The sequence below is a fragment of the Petaurus breviceps genome, unplaced genomic scaffold (genome assembly GCF_028583685.1).
Source record: "Petaurus breviceps papuanus isolate PSGF00001 unplaced genomic scaffold, PetGlider_PUasm1.0 90849, whole genome shotgun sequence".
Lineage (NCBI taxonomy): Eukaryota > Metazoa > Chordata > Mammalia > Diprotodontia > Petauridae > Petaurus > Petaurus breviceps.
In genome coordinates, this window is record NW_027187361.1 from 28480344 (window position 1) to 28494988 (window position 14645).

The 14645-nt window shown below is 37.4% G+C and overlaps 1 protein-coding gene across 1 annotated transcript in view; it reads left to right on the forward strand.

Moving 5' to 3' along the window:
• Window positions 1-748: 748 nt before the first annotated feature.
• USP25 (ubiquitin specific peptidase 25) overlaps window positions 749-14645 on the forward strand; it is a gene marked incomplete at its 3' end in the record, with an annotated part of 179832 nt that continues 165935 nt past the window's right edge. Inside the window, exon 1 of the mRNA XM_069073063.1 lies at window positions 749-924. The remainder of the gene's footprint in view (window positions 925-14645) is intronic.

The window sequence follows — 14645 nt, forward strand, 5'->3', positions numbered from 1 at the left end:
GACCAAGACGTAGTGAAGCACGTGTCTGGTCTCCGCGCTGTGTGTCAGAGACACTGGCTGGTGACCACGCCCCCGGAGCGCGGGGGGGGGGGGGGGGGCTTACCCGGAGGGCGGTGACCCCGCTGACCAGGGGGTCACGCGGTTGCCGGGGCGCGGACCCTTTTAAGTCTCGTCCTGCGAAACCAGAGCGATGCCGGGTTTTGCCTTAGAGATGCCTTGTGAACCTCGAAGCCTCGCATAAATGTCACCTGTTATTACAGTCCCCGACTCCTGCATTCAGAAATAAATGCGTTTGAAGAGACGGTTTAATTCAACTCCTTCATTTTAATGAACCTTTTTGGAAAAGTTGAAATATTGTCGCTGTGCCTGATAATTTTCAGTATATGTCTTACTCTATTGAAGTTGAAAAAGATCGGAGCTTCAAACTGTCTACACACTAAATTTTAGTTATCAACTACTTAACAAAGCTCTGTGGAGGAAAAAGGAAGAGGGGAGATATAAAGAAATAAAGAAGGGGGGGCAGAGCGCACCCGGGGCCCCCACCCTGGTTAGAGTCTTCGTAGTGGGGGGCGATGACGTGGTCCTCATGCTTGCGTTACCGCCGCTGGTGTTTGTTGCGCTCTGAGGCCTTCGGATCGCTTCATTCCGTGCATGGGAACCCTAAGCAGCAGGCGTCCTTGTTGTCTCTTGGCCGTCAGGAGACTGACGTTTAACCCAGCCCAGTGAGTCCGGCCTAGGAAGGGCCTGGAGCCCCGCCCTGCATCCCCAGCGCGCTCCCTGGCGTCACGCACGTGTTCCCGTGGGTTCCTAGACTCATCATCGCCTCCTGGACAAACACGGCGCCTGGTTGCGACACTAACTCCGGGGTTGGGAACCTCCGCGGACACGCTTCTGTCCAGTGTTGCCTTCCGCGTGCCCCTTGTGGTCAGTTTGGGCGGGAATTCCGCCGCTCCCTGTCTCACGCACGCGTGCATCGAGGCCAGGGCCTCTCCTGGATGATGCGCGCCCCGCTCCGAGCACGCGGGCTCTTCTTTGGGGGGGGGGGGGGGGGGGGGGGCGGAATGCCAGGCTGGGCCGGCCCACGGTTCCGTCCCCCTCGTGTCCCGGCCTTCCCTAGCAGCGGTCCCCTTCCCCGTCAGTCACTGTAGCCGGTCTGACGGACCTGGTTTTGATTTCTGTGTCTACAAACCGTCTCTTCCTGCGCTTTGGCCGTTTGTGAATTGGAGAATAACTTGTATTCTCCCCAGTCTGAGAGAGCTCTTTGTCTGTTTGAGATGGAAGACCTTTGTCTGTGGGGCTGTCTGCAACCCCCCCCCCCCCCCCTATTTTTCTGCTTCTGGTCTTGGCTACATTTGTGTTATTTGAATGAAACCTTTTAACTTAATGTATCAGAATTATCCACTTGCTCATACATTGTTCACCTTATCCGCGTTCTTCACATCTTCTTGTAGAATCTTTATTTATGCACCTTTTGACCTTATCTCGGTGAATTGTGTAAGATGCTGTTGTGCCCGATTTCTGCAAGGCCTCTTTCCAGCTTTCCCAAGTTTTTTTTTTTTTAATCAAATAGAGAATTCTTATCCTCAAAACTTGTCGTTACACTTGTCAAATGCTAGGTTGCTATTTTTGCTGTAAACCGTATGTCTCCTCTGTTCTATGGATCTGCCTTTCTATTTCTCAGCCAGTACCAGATAGTTTTGATAATTATTGCCTTAAAATATAGCTTAAGATTTGCATTGCTAAATCTCCTTTAATTTTTTTCCATTAGTTCCTTTGAGGTACTTGACTTTTTGTCCTTCCAAACGAATTTTGCCATTTTTTTCTAGCCTAATAATTTTTTTGTAATTTAGTTGGGACGGTATTAAATATATACATGAATTTTTGGTAAAATTGTGATTTTTTTTTTACATTGACCCATGAACAATTACTATCTTTCCATTTATTGAAATCTGATTTTTATTTATGTATAAAGTTTTTAGATGATTTTGTTCATATAGTTTCTGTGTTTGTTTTGGCAGGTGCCCTCTCAGGTGTTTTTTATTGTGTAGAGTTATTTTAAATGGAGGTATGTCTAGCTATCTCTTCCTGCAGGGTCCTGCTGGTGGTATGTAAGAATGCTGATGATTTATGTGGGTTTACTTTATATCCTGCTATTTTGCTGAAATTATTATTTCGATTAACTTTTTAGTTGAGTCTTCATGATTTTCCAAGTATATCATGATATTGTCTACAGAAAGATAGTTTTATTACCTTTTGCCCATTCTGATTCCTTACGTTTGTTTTTCTTCTCTTATTTCTATTGCTAGGATTTCCAGTACAATACTTAATCATATTGGTGACAGAAGGCATCCTTGTTAAACACCTGATCTTACTGGGAAGGCTTCTAGCTTATTCCCATTTCAAATAATGCTTGCTGATGGTTTTAGGTTTTTTCGATTTATCAATTGCTTCTTAACAATTTCTATCTAAACTTTTTGTTGTTTTTAAAAGAAATAAGTGTTGTCTTTTTTTCAAATGCTTTGTCTGCATCTGTTGATGCAATTATATGATTTTTGTTACTTTTATTATCGATATAGTTACATATGTTAATAGTTTTCCTTATGTTAAATCTTCCCTGAATTCCTGCAATGAATTTGGTCATAATGCACAATCTCTGTAATATAGTACAATTGTTTAGCTAGTATTTTATTTACAGATTTTGCATTCACATTATTTAATGGAATTGCTCTGTAATTTTCTTTGTTTTTACACTTCCTGGCTTAGGTATTGGTATCATAATTGTTTCATAAAAGGAGGTTGGTAAGACCTCTTTTTTTGCCTATTATTCCAAATAATTTAATATCATAATTAGTTAGTCTTCAAAAGTTTGATAGAATTCACTTGTAAATCCATCTGGTCCTGGTGCTTTTTTCTTAAGAAGTTTATGGCCTGTTCAATTTCTTTTTGTTTTCTAAAATCAGGCTATTTAAGATATTCTATTTTCTTGTCCATTAATCTAGGCAGTTTATATTTTTGTAAATATTCTTCCATTTCACTTTATTACATTTATTGGCGTACAGTTGGGCAAAATAATTTGTAATTGTTTTAATTTCGTCTTCATTAGTGGTATATTCACCCATTTCATTTTTAATACTAGAAATTTGGTATTCTTCTCTCCCTTTTTTAATAGCATTAACCAATGGTTTATCTCTTTTATTGGCTTTTTCATAATGCCAACTCCTAGTTTTATTTATTAATTCATTGGTTTCCTTATACATAATTTTATTTATTTCACTGGATTTCAAATTTAGCGTTTAATTGGGAATTTTTAATTTGTTCTTTTTCTAGTTTTTTTTACTGCATGCTCGGTTCATTGGTTTGCTTTTTCTCTATTTTATTGATATAAGCATTTAAAAGATATAAATTTTCCTATGATTGCTGCTTTTGCTGTATGCCATAGGTTATGATTTGTTGTCTCATAAAAATATTTGCATTTTCTTTAATGAAATTAATTGTTACTGTGTCTTGTTCTTTAACCCACTCATTCTTTAAGATTAGGTTTTTTACTCTCCAATTAGATTTTTCCCTATGTCACGTGTAGTTTGTGAGTTGTTGTGTATGGCTGTGTTTCCCTTGAAAATTTGAAATATCCCTTGAGACCTTAATTCGTTTGCTTTGGTGTTGCCACGCAGTTTTGAACTGAGGTCCTAAAGTATTAGGTTTAGTCCTTTGTGCCGTGTTTTTAGAAACGGGATTTTATTAGAACACAGCTAGAGGAGCATGGCTGGAGGACCCAGGCTGGTGAGCAGACTTAAGTAGAGATAGGTTGAAGGAATTGGGCCTGTTGAGCTTGGAGAGTAAGCGACTAAAGATGAGGGTGGGAAGGGTGGGTCACAACACTTGTCTGTAATTACTTACCATGTTAAGAAGGATTAGATGAGATTTGATACTCCTGGTATGTATGACCACTGTCTGATTTCTGGAGAAAGTGAGGAAGGCCCACCTCTGTGTGTTTGCTACATCTTTTGTGATGAGTCATGAGATGGACAGGGTCGTGATCAGCGTCACCGGAGGCACATCCACTTGGACATCACAGAGCAATCTGACTATTTTATGGTAATATTTTCCCCAGTTGACAGCTTTTAAAAATTTGTTTATTCAAACATACTTAAAATTTTATATAATCAAGATTATCTGCTTTACTTTTTATGATTTCTCATATCCCCTGCTTCATGATGAATTTTACTGTAAACTGCATTTGAATTTTTAAATAATGTAACTTTTAATTTTCATTCAGTCACATTGATTTTGAGACATTGGGTTTCCCTATTTTAGTCTCCACTGGAAGTCTGATTACTGACTAATAAATTAGTTAATCCATAAGCATTGTTTGTGCTGTATATTTTTTTCAATCAGCAAAAAAATTTCCTTCTCTCCTGTCCACTCCCTCCCTCCTCAATGAGAACAGAAGAAAAACAAAGCCCTTGTAACAGCCACATAAAGAAAATCAAATTTCTGCATTTGCCATTGTTTCATTCCGCATTCCGAGGCCTTTATCACGTGTTTTATGATTAATATTCTGAAACCGTGATTGGTCATCATGTTGATCAGAGTTTCTAATTCTTTCAAAGTTATTTGTCTTTATCATAATTTTTATAGAAATTGTTCTTCTGGTTTCTCTTGTTCTTCTCTTCACTCTTCATCAGTTCACGTAATTCTCCCTAGAGTTCTCCACAGTCATCCTCATCATTTCCATCACATTTACATGCCGTAACTGGTCCACCTGTACCCCAGTAGATGGGCACCCCCTCAGATCTACATTCTTTGTCATCTCAACAAGAGCTGTGTATATTTTTGCAAATCCTTCGTTAGAATTTGTGTTTCTTAGGACTAATCCCTTAATTTGCCTTCCCCATAATTGCTCCATTTCCCTTGCTCCCTTTTGCTCATATTTTCCTGTAAAATGAAATGTCTTTCTGTACCTAACTCTCTGTGTGTCTCCATCTTCCCTCCTTTGACTTGTTCCACGAAGGTGAGGGTTGAGTGTCAGATACTCCCACCCCCTTCTCCTTATTTGTGTACCCTGATTACATTAGATAATATTTCCAAACTTTCTTCCCCTGTGTACCCACAGTGTATTCCTGTTTCACTCTCTGTTCTCTTTAGATCATCATCAAGACAAAAGAAAAATTCTCAGACCTTGTCTAATTAGGCTCCTTCCGTGACCCTCAATGATGATAGGACTCAGATGACTTCTGGTGATGCTATGACTCGGAAAGGAGACTTTCTTTCTATTTGAAAGTAAACAGACTTCTTTGGCACCTTATTCATGTTTATATTTTTATGTTTCTCAATTCTTGCATTTATAGGTTACGCAGCTGAGAAAATCAAATTGATTCCAGTTTGATAATTGATTCTATTCTGTACCAACCAGCTGCATTTTGTGTAACTTCTTGAATCATATTTCTTTGTCTCTGAGTTAAGTTCAGAAATCCATAATTTAAGAAATTCAGTCTTCCTGTAAATCAGTGTTTCATCTTTGTGTCAAGGAGACCTGTTATCTCTATACCACTAGCTGCTCTCCTTGCGAGGATACAGGTGGACACAACCAATCAGCTTTCCCTAGGGACAAGGAAGAAAATCTCATCCCTTATGCCAATAGAAACCAGATGACTTAATCCCAATTCATCTTCTATTTCTATCCATTTTTCCTAAACTATAAGAGGGTCTTATAAATGCTACCTCAGAGTCTTTTGGAGTAGACTAATATAACCCTTTATAGGTTACTGCTGGCCCTGCCAATAAATTTAACAATTTTGGAACTTTATTGTTTCATTTACCTTAATTTCATTTAGCTCTGGTCTTTTCATCAGAAATACTTGAAAGTCCTTTATTTCATTAAAGATCCATTTTCTCCTCTGTAAGATTATACTCAATTTTGATGGATAACTTACTCTTAGCTGTAAGTCTGTATTTTGCTTCTGAAATAGCATATTCCAAGTTCTCCACTGAAAGCTAAATTGTGTATGAGCCTGAGTGTGGCTCCTTGATACTTGAAATTTTTCTTTTATTCTGGCTTCTTGGAATATTTTTTCTTTGACTTGAAAACTCTGGATTTTGCATATAATGTTTCTAGGAGTTTTCATTTTGGAGTTTTCTTCAGCTGTTGGCCAGTGTATTTTTTTCTATCTTTTATGATATCTTTTGTGACAAGGCTCTTAATTCCCTTTTCAATTTTTTCTTCCATAGCTCTCATTACTTTTCCAATTTTATTCCTTTAGCATTTTCATTTTACGAATAAAAACTGTTTGTGACTCGTTAAAAAAACAACCCAGAACTCTTGGTTCATCTGTTCTGGGAATTCTAGTTATATTTGTGGCCAGGCTGCGTTTTTCTTTGAGGCTTTGCTTGTAGAGATTTTTAGATTTTTGGAGTCATTCTCTTTTTCTGACTCTGTGTCTTGAGCATCCTTGTCATTATAATCGTTGTTTTTTTTTTTTTTTAATCATCTGAGTCTTAGGAAGATTACTGTGGAAGCTGTGTGGTGGATTGAGAAGAGGAGAGACCTGAGGGAGAACAGGGAGACCATTTAGGAGGTGGTAATGGTACTAGAATAATTCTGAAGTTCTGGAGATTTGAAAGCCTGGAATATCTTTTGAATATTCTTTCTTTCATCATCCAACTACATACCCAAACATTCTTGCTCAAAACCTACATGTCCTTACTTTCTATAGTATTCTATAGTATTATTAGTTCCACCCTCAGGCTGACATCTTAGGCCCTCCAGAACCTGCGTCTACTCTGTCCATTCACCTGTTTGATACATGTGTTGTTACTTTACCATCTGGATCCTGGAGTTTTTTGGAGAATTTACTGTGTCCTCCCCCCAAAATGAAACCATTTTATTGACAACAGAGGAAGACTGGGGTGTGTAAATATCCCCAGTTCCTTCAGTTGTTATCAGGAAGTGAAGAGTCATTAACCTGGTTGTAATCTTATTTTCCTTTTAGAAAAAAATTCATTTTAGTTTCCAAATTTTCTTCCTCCCTCATTCTCCCCCATGAGAAGGCAAGAAATGGTATATTCTTAACACATATGAAGTTATGTAAAATAATATTTGGGCTTTAGCCATTGGGGGGAAGCAAAAAAAAAAAAAAAGGAAAAATATACTTCAATATGCAATATGAGTCTGTCACTTCTCTATAGGTAGATACCTTCTTTCATCATAAGTCCTTTGGAGTTGTGTTAGATCACTGTATTGATCCAAGTTCCTAAGTCTCTCATGGTTGATTATCTTAAAAAAAATTTTTTTAGGGGCAGCTAGGTGATGCAGTGAGTAAGACCACTGGTCCTGGAGGCGGGAGGACCTGGGATCGGTTCTGGCCTCAGATACTTAATACCCGCACAGCCAAAAAAAAACCTGGCAGTGTAGCCTTGGGCAAGTTACCCCAATTACTTAAAAAAAAAATAAAATAATTACATTCTTTATTTTATTTTTTAATAATTTATTTATTCTTAGTTTTCAACATTCACATCCATAAGATTTTGTTTTAAATTTTCTCCCCATCCCTCACCTCCCCCCTCCTCAAGATGGTGTGCAATCTGATATAGACTCTACTTATACATTTATATTAGAACTAATGGGAAGAACCAGGAGAAAGAAGAAAAAAAAACTAAAGAAAAGGAGAGGAAATGGTATCCTTTCATCTGCATTCAGACTCCAAAATTATTGCTCTGGATGTAGATAGCATTTTCCATCATGAGTCTTTGGAGTTGTCTTAGATGCTAGCATTGCTGAGTGTCCATCAAAGTCAGTCATCAGACAGTGTGACTGTCACTATGTACAGTGTTCTCCTGGCTCTGCTCTCTTCACTCAGCATCAGTTCATATAAGTCTTTCCAGGTTTTTCTGACGTCTGCCTGCTCATCATTTCTCATAGCACAATAGCGTGTCATTACATTCATATGCCACAGCTTGTTCAGCCATTCCCCAATTGATAAACATCCCCTAACTTTCCACTTCTTTACCACCACAAAAAGAGCTGCTATAAATATTTTTGTGTGTGTGGGTCCTTTTCGGTTTTTATGATCTTTTTAGGGTAGAGATCTAGAAGTGGTATTGCTGGGTCAAAGGGTGTGTTTTATTTGTTTTATTGCCCCTTTGGGCATAGTTCCAAATTGCTCTCTGTGATGGTTGGATCAATTCACAACTCCACTAACAATGTGTTAGCCTTCCAGTTTTCCACATCATCTCCAACATTGATCATTTTCTGTTTTGTCATGTTAGCTATTTCATATGACTGTAGATAATTTTAATTTCTTCCTCTCAAAACTGCCTATTCATATCCTTTGACCATTTATCAATTGAGGAATGACTTGTTTTCTTACAAATTTGACGTAGTTCTCTTACAGATTTAAAAAATGAAACCTTTATCAGAGACCTTGGTTGTAAAAATTGTTTCTCAGCTTTTTCTTCCCTTCTGATTTTTGTTGCATTGGCCTTGTTTGTGCAGAAACATTTCTTTTAAAAAAATATTAATTTATTTTTGTTTTTCAGCATTTACTTCTATAAATTTAAAATTTTCTCCTCCTTTCGCAGGATGACATGTGAATATGATATGATGCTACACATATATTCCTATTAAGCACATTTTCACATTAGTCATGTTGCATAGAAGAAAACAGCAAATGGGAGAGATCATGAGAAAGAAAAAACAAAACAAAACAGAAAAGAAAATAGTATGCTTTCATCTGCATTCAGACACCAAAGTTCTTTCTCTGGATGTGGATGGCATTTACCATCATGCGTGCTTTGGAATTGTTTCACAGGTACTTGTGTTGCTGAGAAGGTCTAACTATTAAAATCAGTCACCACACACTGTGGCTGTTTCTGTGAACCGTGTTCTCCTGGTTCTGCTCACTTCACCCAGCATCAGTTCTTATGAGTTTTTCCAGGATTTTTCTGAACTCTGCCTGTTCATCATTTCTTATAACACAGTACTATTCCATTATTTTCATATACCACAACTTGTCCAGCCATTGCCTAAGTGATGGGCAGTTTCCAGTTCTTGACCACCACAAAAAGAGCTGCTGTAAATATTTTTGTATATGTGGGTCCTTCTCTCATTTTTATGATCCCTTTGGGAGACAGCCCTAGAAATAGTAATGCTGGATCAAAAGGCATGCACATTTTTACAGCCCTTTGGGCATTGTTCCAAATTGTTGTCCCTAATGGTTGTATCAGCTCACAACTCCACTAACAAGGAATCAGTGTTCCAATTTTCCCACATCTTCTCCAACATTGATCATTTTCCTGTTTTGTCACCTCTTTCCCTGTCCATAAAGTATATGACAGGCATTTTTTCCCGTGCTCCCCTAATTTGCTTATGATATCACCTGTTAATGTTTAGATCATGTACACAGTTTTAACTTATCTTGGCATACAGTGTGAGATGTTCTGTTGCCTGGTTTCTGTCAAACTGCTTTTAAGTATTCCCAAGCAGTTTTTGTCAGAGAGTGAGTTCTAGCCCTAGTACTTTGGATCTTTGGGCAGCTAGGTGGTCCTGTAGATAGAACTTCCAGCTTAGAATCAGGAAAACTTGTGTTCAGACATGACGTCAGACACTGGGTAATTACGTGTGCCTGGGAAAGTCACTTAACCCTTCCTGGCTTAGTTTCTTTATCTGTAAAATGAGCAGGAGAAGGAAATGGCAAACCCCACCATTATCTTTGCATGAGATCTGATATTAATAGGCCCCATTTGTTCACTTTTTGTTGTTGCTGCTGATGCTCTTGATATTCTTGACCTTTTGATCCTCCAGTTAAATTTTGTTTTTATTTTTTCTCACTTTATATAGTAATTCTTTGGTAGGTTGATTGGTATGGCAGTGATTAAGTAAATAATTTTAGGTAGTATTGCCATCTTTATCATCTTGATGCAGCCCATCCAGGAGCAATGACTAGTTCTTCAGTTATTTAGTTCTGCATTTATATGTGAACAGCATTTTATAATTTTGTTTATATAGTTCCTTTGTGTGTCTTAGCAGGTAGACTCCCAAGTATTTTATGCTGTCTGCACTAATTTTAGATGGAGTTTCTATTTCTTTCCCTGCTAGGTTTTATTTGTAATGTATAGAAATGCTGATCATTTGTGAGGATTTATTTTGTATCCTGCAACTTTGCTGAAGTTGTTAATTGTTTCAGCTAGTTTTTTAGTTGACTTTCTAGGCTTCTTTTAAGCAAATAATCATATATCTACAAAAATGGATAGTTTTGTTTCCTTATTGCCTATGCTTATTTTTTTTTTTCAGTTTCAGTTTCTTTTCTATTTGCTATCACTGGAATTTCTAGTATAAGACTGAACAATAATGGTGATATTGCTCATTCTTCCTTTACTCCTAATCTTTTTGGAAATGTTTCTCCATTGCGAATAAAACATGGTCTTGGTTTTAGATAGGTGCTACTTATCAGTTTAAGAAAAGCTTCATTTATTCCTATACTTTCTAGTGTCTTTCATAGGGATGGGTATTGTATTTTGTAAAAAGCTTTTTCTGCATCTTTTGATATGACTTATTTTTGTTGTTTTTTGTTATTAATATAATCAGTTATGCTTAGAGTTTTCCTAATATTGAACCAGACCTTTGTTCATGGCGTAAATCCAACGTAGTTATAGTTTGTAATCTTTGTGATATATTGCTTTAATTTCTTTGATTATACTTAAATTTTTCATCAATATTTATTAGAAAGATTAGTCTATAGTTTTCTTTCTCTGTTTTGGCTCTCCCTGGTTTAGCTATCAAAACCTTATTTGTGTTATAGAAGGAATTTGATTGAACTCTTTTATTTTTAAAAGGAGTTTACTTGAATTAATTGTTCTTTAAATGTTTTGTGGAAGTTGCTTGTAAATTCATCTGGTCCTGGATTATACCTCTTGGGGAACTCATTTATGGCTTGGTCAGTTTCTTTTTTTAAAGATAGGATTATATAAGTATTCTATTTCCTCTTCTGTTAATCTGTGGAATTTGCATTTTTGTAAATATTCGTCTCTTTCATTTTTACGTTGTCGATTTTATTGGCACATAATTGGGTGAAATACCTTTTAATAATTGATTTAATTTTTATTTTCATTTATTGTAAATTCATCCTTTTCACTTTTTCGATACTGGTTATTTCATGTTCATATTTTTAATCAAATTGTTGTTGTGTGGTTGTTCAATCATTCAGCTGTCTGACTCTTCATGACCGTACATGGTACATTTTGCCAAGACTTGGCAAAGATACTAAAGTGGGTTCTCCTTTTTTTAGTTAGTTAATTTATTTTTAGTTTTCAACATTCACTTCCATGTTTTAAATTTTCTCTCCCTCCCCAAGATGGTGTGCAATCCAATAAGTTCTTATTAAACATTTTCATATTAGTCATGTTGTGTAGAAGAATTAGAACGAATGGGAGAAATTTTAAAAAAAGAGCAAATGATATGCTTTGATCTACATTCAGATTCTACATTTCTTTCTCTGGATGTGGATGGCGTTTTCTGTCACGAGTCTTTTTGGAGTTCTTTTAGAGCCTTGAATTGCTGAGAAGAACTAAGTCTGTCAAAGTCAGTCATCGCACAGTGTGGCTGTTACTGTGTACAGTGTTCTCCTGATTCTGCTCACTTCACTCAGCATGAGTTCATATAAGTTTTTCCAGGTTTTTCTGATGTCTTCCTGCTCATCATTTCTTATAGCACAATAGTATTCTATTATATTTATATGCCACAACTTGTTCAACTGTTCCCCAGTTGATGTTCAGTCCTTCTCCAGTTGATTAAAGTTGTTTCTAAATGCATGTACCAGGGCGGCTAGGTGGAACAGTAAATAGACCACTGGCCCTGGAGTCAGGAGGACCTGATTTTAAATGTGGCCTCAGATACTTAACACTTACTAGCCATGTGACCTTGGGCAAGTCACTTAACCCCAATTGCACTGCCCGCCCCCCTCCAAAATAAAAGCGGAAAAAAAAAAATAAATGCATGCATCAACAAAAGAGATTAGAGATCAGTGAATAAAGCATGTTAAAACAGCTAGAAAAAAATTAAATTCCCCAATTAAATAGCAGAATGTAAATCCTGAAAATCAAAGTAGAGATTAATAACATTGAAAATAAAGACACCATTAAACTAATAAGACCAGGAGCTGTTCTGATAAAAACCAAACAAACAAACAATACAGTTGATAAATCATTGGTTAATTTGATTAAGAGGCAGCTAGATGGCTCAGTAGATAAAACATTGGATCTAGCCTCAAGAAGTGGTTGTTGTTCAGTTTGTTGTACCGTTGTTGTCCAACTGTATGTGACCCCCACGCACAAGTCAATTTACCTCTGTTTGCCTTAGTTTCCTCAGTTGCAGTGATAGCAGCATGTGCCTCCCAGGGCTGTTTGAATAAAATCAGATAATGTTTGTAAAGCGTTTAGTACAGGTCCAGCACAGAGTAGAAACTTAATAAATCCTTTTTTTCTGCCCATCATTTCCCTGTTTTAACTGTCCTTTGCTTCTGTTTATTTTGCTTAGCATGGATACATCTTGGATCTTTGTAGTTGTGAGATTGATAACACTTTTATCAATTGTAATCGTGCTCCATGAGTTGGATTGTCTTGTTACTTAAACACGTGGGATAAATACAGATGAAAGTGTCCTTGTTGGCCAAATGTGATCTCCATAGCTTGGCTCCTGGACCCAACTCCAGGCCGTAGAAACAAGCTTCTCCTAGTGCTGTTATTACTGTTATTGAAGTTACACTTGTACTGTGATTTCCCCTCCCAGCTTTATAGTGGCGGTTGGAGCTGGTCCTTCACTGGCGCAGTACTGGAAAATTACCTTCATCCCATAGTGCATGGAAACTCTTTGTTTCTAGCCGGCTGTAGACAGCCTTATATTTTACCTGTGAAGATGAGGAGGTGAAATGAGACTGAGAAAGGAAAACACCTTCACTCTTGTCTTTACTACTTCTTTTTATGTTTGTGTGTGTTACAAACGTGTTTGTAGATAAAAAGTCGAAGTCTAGTAAGTGGTATCAAATTAAAGGCAGTGAAGACAATGGATAGAAAATTATTCTAGGAGTCAGGAAGACCTGAGTTCAAACCGTGTGTCTGCTCTCACTGTCTTTGTGATCTGCATCAGTGTAAATTCCACAAGGGCAGTTAGTGTAATTACAGATTCATACTAAACAACTAGATGAATAAACCATCTTATCACGCAGTAGCCTGAAAGGAGAGCTCCAGGAACAGGTGGATCTTTTCTTTTTAGAAAAGGTATTCTTAATTTTGAGGTAAACTTGTGATTTCTTTAATGTTAAATTTAAGAAAATACCTTTGGATTATGATTTTTTCCCCTCACTTTCAATATCTGCTAATGAAAAGAGAAAGGAAAAAGGAGAAAAACCTCTTTGATAGTATCTTCAGCACACTGGAAGGGTTTGGCATATTAGAAAAAGCTGCATCACAGAATCTTAGAGTTGGAAGGGATTTCATAAATCCTGTAGCATCTGTAACATCATTCATTCAGAGACGAGGAGCCAAGTATCTTCTGAATGAGCTCATTCCCACTCCAAGTTAGGAAGTCTCTGCATTTGTCAGGACTAAAATTGACTTTCTGCAGAAATGAGTATCCCAGTGCTTCTGATTTGTCGTAATGCTTCTAACATTTAATAGCTCTTTATATCCTTGAAGCAGTTATCTTTTCTTCTTCATGTTAAAAATCAGTAGTTCCCTCATTCAATCTTCACATCTGACATGATGGTCTCCAGTTGCCTTATCATATTGGCTTTTTTCCTCTGGACATATTTTAGTTTGCCAATATTCTTTCTAAAATGTGTTAGACTATGTACGGTGCTTTTGGTGTAGTTTGATCAGAGCAGAGCAGAGCAGGTCTATCGCTTCAGTTCTCGATGCAAAACTTCCTTAAAGAAGCTGGATATCGTATTGGTCTTTTCCGCTGTTTTACATGATTGTGAACTCATGCTGAGCTTTCACTGCGCTAAAACTCCCAGATGCGTTTCATGGCACTGTTGTTCAGCTATGTCTGTCCCCATCCTCTCATTGTGGAGTTAATGGCTTTTAAAGCTAGTGTAGAACTTTGTCAGTATTAAAATTTATTTTATTTTATTTAACCCATTTTTATACCATTTTGGATCCTCATTTTATCATCTAATGTGTTAAAACTCTGTGTCATCTAAAAATTTAATAACCATAATTATCTATGTCTTCAGTGGATTAAAGAAAGCTACGTGGCGTAGTACTTCATTCCAACACTGTTTCCAAGTTAATGTCTGCGCATTATTGACTCCTAACCATCTCGCCCACATCTCTACACCTTGTCCAGAAGAAGACTATCCAGCGCTTTCCGTGAAGTTCAGGCATACTTTATCTGTTTTATATACTGCCATTTGTTATTAGACATTTTGGACTGGATGTTCCATAGGTGTCTCAAACTGAGCACACCCAGAATTGAACTGATTGTCTTTTCCCCAAAACGATCTGTCTTTCGGGTTTTCCTTTCACCATCCTTCCAGTTACCCACGTTTAGAACCTCAGTAATGTCCTTGATGTTTCGTTCTCACTCACTTCACATGCCCAGGCAGTTGGTAAATCTTGTCATTGTTTTCTCTTGGATTCTCATACAGCCACCT